At 44.9% G+C, this 10,781-nt stretch overlaps 1 pseudogene; it reads right to left on the bottom strand.

The window, feature by feature from the left end:
- Positions 1-772: 772 nt before the first annotated feature.
- LOC124614570 lies at positions 773-892 on the bottom strand (annotated as a pseudogene).
- Between the last annotated feature and the right edge of the window lie 9,889 nt (positions 893-10,781).

The following is a 10,781-nucleotide window of genomic DNA, read 5'->3' as shown; positions in this document are numbered from 1 at the left end:
AATTGTCAACACATTTCCTCTCCGTACAAGTGGGTCTCCGAGCAAGCGTCAAGTGAACGGACCGTACCAAGCACGCGCCCTCTCACGGGACGCCAAGCAGGGCATTGCTTGGCAACCGGCAGAGATCTTGCATTACTCTTTCTATCATCTTTTAGCTGGGAACAAAACAAAAGGCATAGTGAAATATTTGTGAACGATGTACAAGATCTGATGACTACATAACGTGTAAAATCGTTAGCAAAATTTGTGGTGCCTTGATGTATAATCAAATGATACGTATATTTGTTCTACATAACAAATTTGTTCAAATGGCAGCTGTGTTGTGAATTCGTGCTTTCTTCTTTTACCAGCGGTTGATTAGAATACCGTTGAAGAGTTTGTTGGCAGTATTAAATTCTAAGGAATAAAAGAAAGACCCACCACGAAATAATTATCCGAATGAGACGGAAATCCGTAGATGTGACGTGCACGTACAGACAAACAAATGTTCACAATTTCAGAAAAATTGAATTATTTATTCAAGAGAAAGAGTGAGTCAACTATGTTTTGGTTCACCACCTCTGGTCCATAGCACTCCGTCTTCAGGTCACAAGTGGCCCATCGGGACCATCCGACCGGCGTGTCATCCTCAGCTGATAATGCGGATAGGAGGGGCGTGTGGTCAGCACACCGCTCTCCCGGTCGTTATGATGGTTTCCTTAACCCGGGGCCGCTACTATTCGGTCGAGTAGCACCTCAATTGGCATCACGAGGCTGAGTGCACCCCGGAAAATGGCAACAGCACATGGCCGCCCGGGGAGGTCACCCATCCAAGTGCCGGGCCACTCCCGACAGCGCTTAACTTCGGTGATCTAACGGGAACCGGTGTATCCACTGCGGCGAGGCCGTTGCCTCTGATCCACAGGCAAGCAGTTATTCAGTTTGACCTTGATTGATAGAGTTGTTGGATGCCCTGCTGAGGGATATCATGCCAAATTCTGTCTTTACTGCCCATCAGGGCTCAAGTTCTACCAGCGTCAGTGAGATTCCAGGTCTACGATGTGTCTGGAGACACCCCGGACAGTGGTGGGATACTAACCTGACTGTCGCCCGACAACCAGGAGTGATGATAGTCTAGGGTGCCATTTCTTTTCCTATCAGGACACCTATGGTTCTCATCCGCGGCACCCTTACAACACAGCGTTACGTCGACGATATTCTGTTCCCCGTTTTGTTGCCCATCGTAGCAAACCATCCTGGGCTTACTTTCCAGCAATATAATGCCTTGTCACATACGGCGAGAGTTTCTACTGCTTGCCTCTGTTCTTGGCAAACCCTACATTGGCCGAAAAGGTCGCTGGATCTCGCCCCAATTGAGAAAGTTTCGATCATTATCGGCAGGACACTCGAATCATCTCGGGATTTTGACGACTGAGCGCACCATCTGAAGAGAACTTGGCACGATATTTACCAGGCGGTCATCCAAAAACTCTACCAACCAATGTCAAGCAGAATAACAGCTTGAGTAACAGTGGCAAGTGGACCAACGCGTTATTGACTTGCTCTATTTGTGGAGCTCTTTCTCTTGAATATACCATCCAATTTTTGCTGAAACTGTAATCATTTGTTTGTCTGTACATGAGTATCACATGTACCGATTTCTGTCTCATTCGAATAATTCCTTCGTGGTGCGACGATTAATTATTTTTTGTTTGTCTTAGAGTGTATACGCAATAGTCGATAAGTTGGAGTATGTAGGTACGTACAGATTCTCTGCAGTTCCATCGAATTCGTTGCAAGTCATGTGTGTCTAAGTCCTTTCACGGATCTGTCTTCCATGCCCTCATATTTAGTCGCGAATAGGCACAGACGCTCTCCAAATTCCTCCGAAATTTCCCTGCTCCGTGCGGCACTAAGGATCTCGGAGGATGGAAGTAAAGACGGCTGCTCGCTCCCATAGAGAGCCGCACGCCAATTCACTTATCCTCCGGCGCGCGGGGCGCTGTTTCTTTCTGCATCAGAGATCAAAGCCGAGAGGTCTCAGGGGCACCAGCTCAAGAGTTACCGGCGGAAGTCAGAGTCTCAGGAGGATGGCGACGTAAAGAGGACCGGAAGTAGCCCTCAGGGTCACCTCCCAGCGTATAAAGACCAGAGGACTAGCTGCGGGCTCCTCATTTTGCAATGGTGCCTGGCAGCCAAGTGCAGTAAAATACGAAACGCTTGGCGATATAGGAGACGTCTTCCAAATTTCCGAAGGAACATAATCCACTGTAGACGGAAGATCAAATAGAGCTCTGAATGTCAAGCAGTAAAGTTTTTTTTCTCGGCAGGGCAAGGAAATAAAATGGAACACCTATCGATGTTTTTTATTTTGTGGCTACCAGTTTCAGTGATTCAGTACACCATCTTCAGGCCTTAACTGACGTTGAAGGGGGTTAATTCCAATGGTGTAGACGATTCGAGCAGTGGGCAACATCTGTGTCTCCAATCATCAACTACGAGCTGCGGTTGGTAGTTTATGGATGAGACCCGACATCGTTGTTACGGTCTATGGAAACCATAGATGTTGGCTACTGATAGAATCGTGTTGACGACTGGAGTTAATCCCCTCAGCGTTAGTTAGCGCATGAAGATGGAGCACTGAATCACCGAAACTGGTAGCAATATAATAAATAACATCGAAAGTACGGTTGTAGTGGTTCCATTTTCTTACGTAAGTGAACTGCCGAAGTCACTGAAACCTTCACTTAGAAGGATGGGCATAAAAAAAAGTTGGCAACATTGTAAGCTCAGTCCCCTGATTTACTTAATGCACCTTGACCGGATAAAAAAGACCTGTAGTAGCTAAATTATACAACTGACCATCGGAAATCACTAAATGAACTCTGGTTATTAAAGCAGCTTGATTTTTAGTAGACGATCTGTTGTTCTCAGTCTCTAGTGAACAAGTGAACAAAGCAGAAATGTAAGAGTGCAACAACTGAAAAAATTGTTTCTAAACATTCTGCGTGGTGTCTGTTTGTTCTATATCGTGTCTCCCTACCACTTTCGCGCAACGACGCTCTGAGCGTGTTTTTTAGGGAATTGACTAGTTTGAACCTGGGACCTGTTGCTGGTAAGGAGACGTCAGACCACATATGACATGTAGAATTCAGAAGAGTTCAGTGAGACTAGCGATGATATAACCAAATACTTAATGATTTCAGCGTCAGCTCCACTGCACTCCCTGTAAAGGAATCTTAATACTAACTAAATTTAGTGGAAGGGGTTCAAGGCTTTCCTATTTTTAGTTTGCTGGTAAAATAACGTCGAAGAAGCAGTTAAGTTTACCATTGGAAATTTTATTCTACTCACAAAACATAGTTTATAAATTGCACTATTGATAAAAGGAAATGTTTTAATACAGGATGGTAAAAACCAACCGCGTTCAACAAAAATCTGAACGAATATTCTCTGCATGGGTTTCCAAGTTCTACAATGGATTGAAGGATGACCTATGCCACATCACATCTATAATCCAAGTTTAAATTAAGTTTCACAAAATAGAAAACTATCAAAATGGTCTACAGTGACCCTCAATTATCTTTAATTACTTATCTAACTTGTCGTCAATTACAGTGGCTGATGTGGCTTCTCAATAACTATATAACAGATAAATCATCGCGTTTCAGATTTTTACTTCAAGTGGCAAATGTGAACACCATGAGCTTTAATTGACGATCGACACTAGTATTACGCAAAAAGGGGTTGTAACAGATGAGACTTCTGCAGTTCTGAGTGAATCCTTATGCGCTCAAAAATGCGGCCTCGCGTGCGTTCATTACCTTGTCGGTGTTCGTCAGGGGGCGGCGCCCGGCGCAGCTCCGTCCAGTTCGCCCTCTCAGAAGCAACTCCCTCCTAAATTCTCCTTACTACAATTTACCGAAGTTGGTTTAAAAAAACTATCTGGCTGTGTTTTCATCTGACCAATCAGGGTCTCAATGTGAACCTTAAGCTCCGCCTACAAAAATTCTGTCTATCCAATAAGAAACGTTATACTTTTCGTGGTGGGGCAATGTTTTTAAAGTTTGCAACGTAACAGAGACGCGAAAAAGTCTCACGCTAAAACTTGCAGCTGGTGTGGTCCTTTTAGCGTTATCGTAAGATGTATACTGTTCTTCTGGAGGGCTCTATCTATTAACATGGGCTGGGGGGTGGTCCTGATGTAACAGAGACGCGAAAAAGTCTCACGCTAAAACTTGCAGGTGGTGTGGCCCTTTTTGTGTTATCGTAAGATCTATACTGTTCTTCTGGAGGGCTCTAGCTTTTAACATGGGCTGGGGGGGTGGTCCTAACGTAACAGAGACGCGAAAAACTCTCACGCTAAAAACTTGTGGGTGGTGTGGTCGTAGCGGTTAGCTGGCGACGTGGGTGTCCGTCCCTTATCGTAGGGCCTTCTCGTTTAACACGGTTCTGCTCTCGGCTTCTGTTCTCGTTTCTCCCCTCGGAACTGCGTCTGTCTCACGGTGGAAAGGTATGACATGCATTTAGGCATTCTTGTGTTAGTCTGTGGTATTCCATTTGCTCACTCGTTACTCGTATTACTTTGGTTAATTTAATGTCACGATTTATTCGGAGCTACGTGACATACTACTGGATTTGCTTATCATGTCAGGGTTTTCAAGGAAGGTGTTGGATTTGCCTGACACCTTGCAAACTGAAAAAATCTGGCAATGTTGGAAAAACACCAAATGGACATAAATCATAGTTCTATACACATGAACCCGTCCAGGCGATAGCAGCGTCACCTGGCGAAAAATGACTGTTAGTCAGGCACACTCACAGTGCATGTGGTATCAGTGAGCGTGCTGTCCGTGTGTACAACGGGTAAGCCTCACAATCTGTGTCGGAAACTGCACAACTTGTCGGGTGTTCGAGGAAAGCTGTAGTGAGTGTCTTCAACATGTGACGAAACCAAGGTGAAACGACGCCCAAACGTCGTGGGGTTGGACGGCTACTCCTCATTACAGATGTCGGACGTCGTAGACTCGGCAGACTGGTGAAACTGGACAGGCGGCGAACTGTGTCGGAACTAGCATCAGACGTTAATGCTGTGCAAAGTACAAGTGTGTTGGAACACACAGTGCACCGTACACTCCTAATTAGATAGGCCTCCGCAGCCGACGACCCATGCATTTTCCAATGTTAACACCACGACATCGGCAATTACGACTGAAATTGGCACGTGACGATCGGCACTCGACGTTGGCGCAGTGACACAGTGTTCATCTCACCAGTGGGAGGGCGAGAATCCGACGTCTTCCTTGACACCTATATTACGGGATGGTGACAGGCTGGCGGCGGCTGCGTTATGCTCTGGGAGACATTCACGCGGACATCCCTGGGTCCATTAGAGCTCGTGATGACCAAGGAGTATCGTACACTGGTTGCAGACCACGTAGACCCCTTCATGAATATCATGTTCCCCGACAACTGTGACATTTTTCAAGAAGATAATGCGTCATGTCACAAGGGCAAGACTGTGATGAAGAGGTTCGAGGAACACAGTGGCGAGTGCCAATTGATGCGCTGGCAGCCCAACTCGCCGGATCTGAACTCTATCGAAGACATTTAACGTGGCGTCGTAGCTCACCCCCGACCGGGAATGATGTGACTCATGTGTGCAGATGTGGTGCCAACTCCCTCCAGCGACACATCAAGGCTTCATTGTTTCCATGTTACGACGCGTGGTCATACAGGCTATTACATAGGTGGTCATAATGTTCTGGCTCATCAGTGTATAGCTTCCATCGTCAGAGCTGGTGCTAAGATGGAAGAAGAAATTATGGAAAAGTCGGGGTTGCAGGCAGTGCGTTTGATATCAGACGGGACTGCCTGATAAACAAGGTAAGAGCCTACGGAATATCAGACCAGCTGTGTGGCTGGATTGAAGAGTTTTTAGCAAAGAGATCACAGCATGTTTTTATCAATGGGGAGACGTCTACAGACGTTAAAGTAACCTCTGGCGGGCCACAGGGGAGAGTTACGGTACCATTGCTTTTAACAATATATATAAATGACCTAGTAGATAGTGTCGGAAGTCCCATGCGGCTTTTCGCGGATGATGCTGTAGTATACAGAGAAGTTGCAGCATTAGAAAATTGTAGCGAAATGCAGGAAGGTCTGCAGCGGATAGGCACTTGGTGCAGGGAGTGGCAACTGACCCTTAACATAGACAAATGTAATGTATTGCGAATACATAGAAAGAAGGATCCTTTATTGTATTATTATATGATAGCGGAACAAACACTGGTAGCAGTTACTTCTGTAAAATATCTGGGAGTATGCGTACGGAACGATTTGAAGTGGAATGATCATATAAAATTAATTGTTGGTAAGGCGGGTGCCAGGTTGAGATTCATTGGGAGAGTCCTTAGAAAATGTAGTCCATCAACAAAGGAGGTGGCTTACAAAACACTCGTTCGACCTATACTTGAGTATTGCTCATCAGTGTGGGATCCGTACCAGATCGGGTTGACGGAGGAGATAGAGAAGATCCAAAGAAGAGCGGCGCGTTTCGTCACAGGGTTATTTGGTAACCGTGATAGCGTTACGGAGATGTTTAGCAAACTCAAGTGGCAGACTCTGCAAGAGAGGCGCTCTGCATCGCGGTGTAGCTTGCTCGCCAGGTATCGAGAGGGTGCGTTTCTGGATGAGGTATCTAATATATTGCTTCCCCCTACTTATACCTCCCGAGGAGATCATGAATGTAAAATTAGAGAGATTCGAGCGCGTACGGAGGCTTTCAGACAGTCGTTCCTCCCGCGAAACATACGCGACTGGAACAGAAAAGGGAGGTAATGACCGTGGCACGTAAAGTGCCCTCTGCCATACACCGTGTAAATGTAGATGTAGATGTAGACTATTTGAGCATAAAATTGATGTCGAAACGATCGAAGATGTTATAAAGTATTTCTCAAATCCTTCTACAGGCTTATATAGGTTACAGAGGGGCTCAGTAAATAAAGTTTCGGTAAGAAGTCCGTGTACGGAAATGTACCGTTTGGATTTGAAATAGGTTTTAAAGATCGGATCACTTTCAAAGTCCACCGTCGTCAGTCCCTGTTGCAATTAGGACGCGACATATCATTCTCGTCCAACTTCAACAATGGCTGCTAGAAACTGGTACGTTCTCAAATAAGAGGGCTGATTGCGGTGCTTTACGGACGCAACACAATCTCGACTTTTAAGAGCACTTACTTCGTCACGTAAAAGCGAACGCCACGACGACTACCCGAAATACTACCCATGCCATGGGCTCCTATGGATTACACAGGTCATGGTTCATTGTCTCCGCTGTGTGCTTACCGTGAAGCGGCAGAAAATAAAGTGCTCTGATATTCAAAATTATTTTACAACCAAACGGTAAATTTCCGGATATGAGTTCCTTATCAAAACTTTATCTGCTAAGTCCACTGTACAACTTCTGTAAAGCTCTCATATGTTTTCTGCTGTTATAAATAACTCACCTTTGCTGTACTGGGACAAATATGTGTGAGCGCAACGTATTATCAATAGAAAGAATTCTTGACTCTGGGTTAAATTTCATCTGTGGTTGACTTGCTAGACAGTCTTTCTACATCTACATCTACATCTACATTGATACTCCGCAAGCCACCCAACGGTGTGTGGCGGAGGGCACTTTACATGCCACTGTCATTACCTCCCTTTCCTGTTCCAGTCGCGTATGGTTCGCGGGAAGAACGACTGTCTGAAAGCCTCCGTGCGCGCTCTAATCTCTCTAATTTTACATTCGTGATCTCCTCGGGAGGTATAAGTAGGGGGAAGCAATATATTCGATACCTCATCCAGAAACGCACCCTCTCGAAACCTGGCGAGCAAGCTACACCGCGATGCAGAGCGCCTCTCTTGCAGAGTCTGCCACTTGAGTTTATTAAACATCACCGTGACGCTATCACGGTTACCAAATAACCCTGTGACGAAACGCGCCGCTCTTCTTTGGATCTTCTCTATCTCCTCCGTCAGACCGATCTGGTACGGATCCCACACTGATGAGCAATACTCAAGTATAGGTCGAACGAGTGTTTTGTAAGCCACCTCCTTTGTTGATGGACTACATTTTCTAAGGACTCTCCCAATGAATCTCAACCTGGTACCCGCCCTACCAACAACCAATCCTATATGATCATTCCACTTCAAATCGTTCCGCACGCATACTCCCAGATATTTTACAGAAGTAACTGCTACCAGTGTTTGTTCCGCTATCATATAATCATACAATAAAGGATCCTTTTTTCTATGTATTCGCAATACATTACATTTGTCTATGTTAAGGGTCAGTTGCCACTCCCTGCACCAAGTGCCTATCCGCTGCAGATCTTCCTGCATTTCGCTACAATTTTCTAATGCTGCAACTTCTCTGTATACTACAGCATCATCCGCGAAAAGCCGCATGGAACTTCCGACACTATCTACTAGGTCATTTATATATATTGTGAAAAGCAATGGTCCCATAACACTCCCCTGTGGCACGCCAGAGGTTACTTTAACGTCTGCAGACGTCTCTCCATTGATAACAACATGCTGTGTTCTGTTTGCTAAAAACTCTTCAATCCAGTCACACAGCTGGTCTGATATTCCGTAGGCTCTTACTTTGTTTATCAGGCGACAGTGCGGAACTGTATCGAACGCCTTCCGGAAGTCAAGAAAAATAGCATCTACCTGGGAGCCTGTATCTAATATTTTCTGGGTCTCATGAACAAATAAGGCGAGTTGGGTCTCACACGATCGCTGTTTCCGGAATCCATGTTGATTCCTACATGGTAGATTCTGGGTTTCCAGAAATGACATGATACGCGAGCAAAAAACATGTTCTAAAATTCTACAAGAGATCGACGTCAGAGATATAGGTCTATAATTTTGCGCATCTGCTCGACGACCCTTCTTGAAGACTGGGACTATCTGTGCTCTTTTCCAGTCATTTGGAACCCTCCGTTCCTCTAGAGACTTGCGGTACACGGCTGTTAGAAGGGGGGCAAGTTCTTTCGCGTACTCTGTGTAGAATCGAGTTGGTATCCCGTCAGGTCCAGTGGACTTTCCTCTATTGAGTGATTCCAGTTGCTTTTCTATTCCTTGGACACTTATTTGTTGTTATTTATGTTAATAGAAAAGATTTTGGAGGAATTTCAAATGTATGTTGGTAGTTTCTTTGTTAGAAAGAAACTGACAAAGAAACTACAAACACACATTTAAAATTCCTCCAAAATCTTCTGAAGAAGAGAAATTTGTTAGCATCGAGTATAGCTTTCCGTGACAGGAAATCCTTTCTGAAAGCGTTTGTTGGAATGTATGGAAGTGAAATATGGACGATAAACAAGAAGGCAATGTGGTGCTGCAGCAGAATGCTGAAGATTAGACGGGTAGATCACGTAACTAATGAAGAGCTACCGAATAGAATTGGATAGGAACAAAAGTTATTTCTCAACCTGACTAGAAGAAAGGATCGGTTGGTAGGTCTCATTCTGAGGTATCATGATGATGATGAGGTCCCATACTCCAAGGAGCGTAGCGGACGAGGCGGGAGACCTGCACCACTGTCTAGGCAAGGTCCTAGCGGAGGTGGTTTGCCATTGCCTTCCTCCGACTGCGATGGGGATGAATGATGATGATGAAGACGACACAACACCCAGTCATCCCTGCCCCCATAGGGAATCGAAGCCGGCACCCCCTGCGCGGGAGGCGAGAACGGTACCGAAATACCACGGGCTGCGGACTGAGATATCAATGGGTCGCCAATTTAGTACCTGAGGGAAGCGTGGGAGGGGGGGGGGGGGGGGGGGGAATCGTAGAAGGACACCAAGAGATGAATACAGTAAGCAGTTTCAGAAGGATGTAGGATGCAGTAATTACTCGGAGATGAAGAGGTTTGCACAGGATAGAATAGCATGGAGAGCTGCATCAAATCAGTCTTTGAAGACCACAATAACAACAATGGTTTCTTAGTAATGAGATAATTTTGTAATTGTTAGAGTCTTCTTATGTTGTGCAGTCCTTCTGTCAGTAATCAGAGTTTGGTATCTCAAAAATGCCGGCCGCGGTGGTCTCGCGGTTAAGGCGCTCAGTCCGGAACCGCGCGACTGCTACGGTTGGATGTTCGAATCCTGCCTCGGGCATGGATGTATGTGATGTCCTTAGGTTAGTTAGGTTTAAGTAGTTCTAAGTTCTAGGGGACTGATGACCACAGAAGTTAAGTCCTATAGTGCTCAGAGCCATTTGATCTCAAAAATGATTTTCTTTAAAGTAAAACTCATCTCCGTGATTCATAGTAAAGTTTTGAATTTTTATTGTGTGTGCATTGCACCTTACGCCACACGGAGCAAAATGTTGTTTCTGACAAAAATATTTAGAGCAGATTATTTATCTTTAGTGGCTGTATCTGCTGATTTATATTTGCTTTTTAAGTATTCCATGCACTAAGATAGCATGCTGAACAAGAAGCAAGCTACTTTTATTTCAAGGCAGATCTCACACTGCATTCTTGCGCAAACAGTGTGTAGCCGAGACTGTCAGGTATCGTGGTAGTAAGTACGTTAATTTTCGGTGGACAGTGTGAGTAATTTAAAACACTTATTTTCTTCCGAGTAGAGCAGTAATTTATTAGTCTTACATCACACCTCATATTACGCATCGCTCATAATGTGCTTCGGTACTGAGTTTTAATTATATGATTTCACTCATCATGCAATTAGTTTCTTTCGATATTCAGTTAGATTTATTGCCTTTATTTCAAATTTTGTATTTCA

The sequence above is a fragment of the Schistocerca americana genome, chromosome 4 (genome assembly GCF_021461395.2).
Source record: "Schistocerca americana isolate TAMUIC-IGC-003095 chromosome 4, iqSchAmer2.1, whole genome shotgun sequence".
In the NCBI taxonomy this organism is placed as follows: domain Eukaryota; kingdom Metazoa; phylum Arthropoda; class Insecta; order Orthoptera; family Acrididae; genus Schistocerca; species Schistocerca americana.
This window is presented reverse-complemented; position numbering and strand designations above follow the sequence as displayed.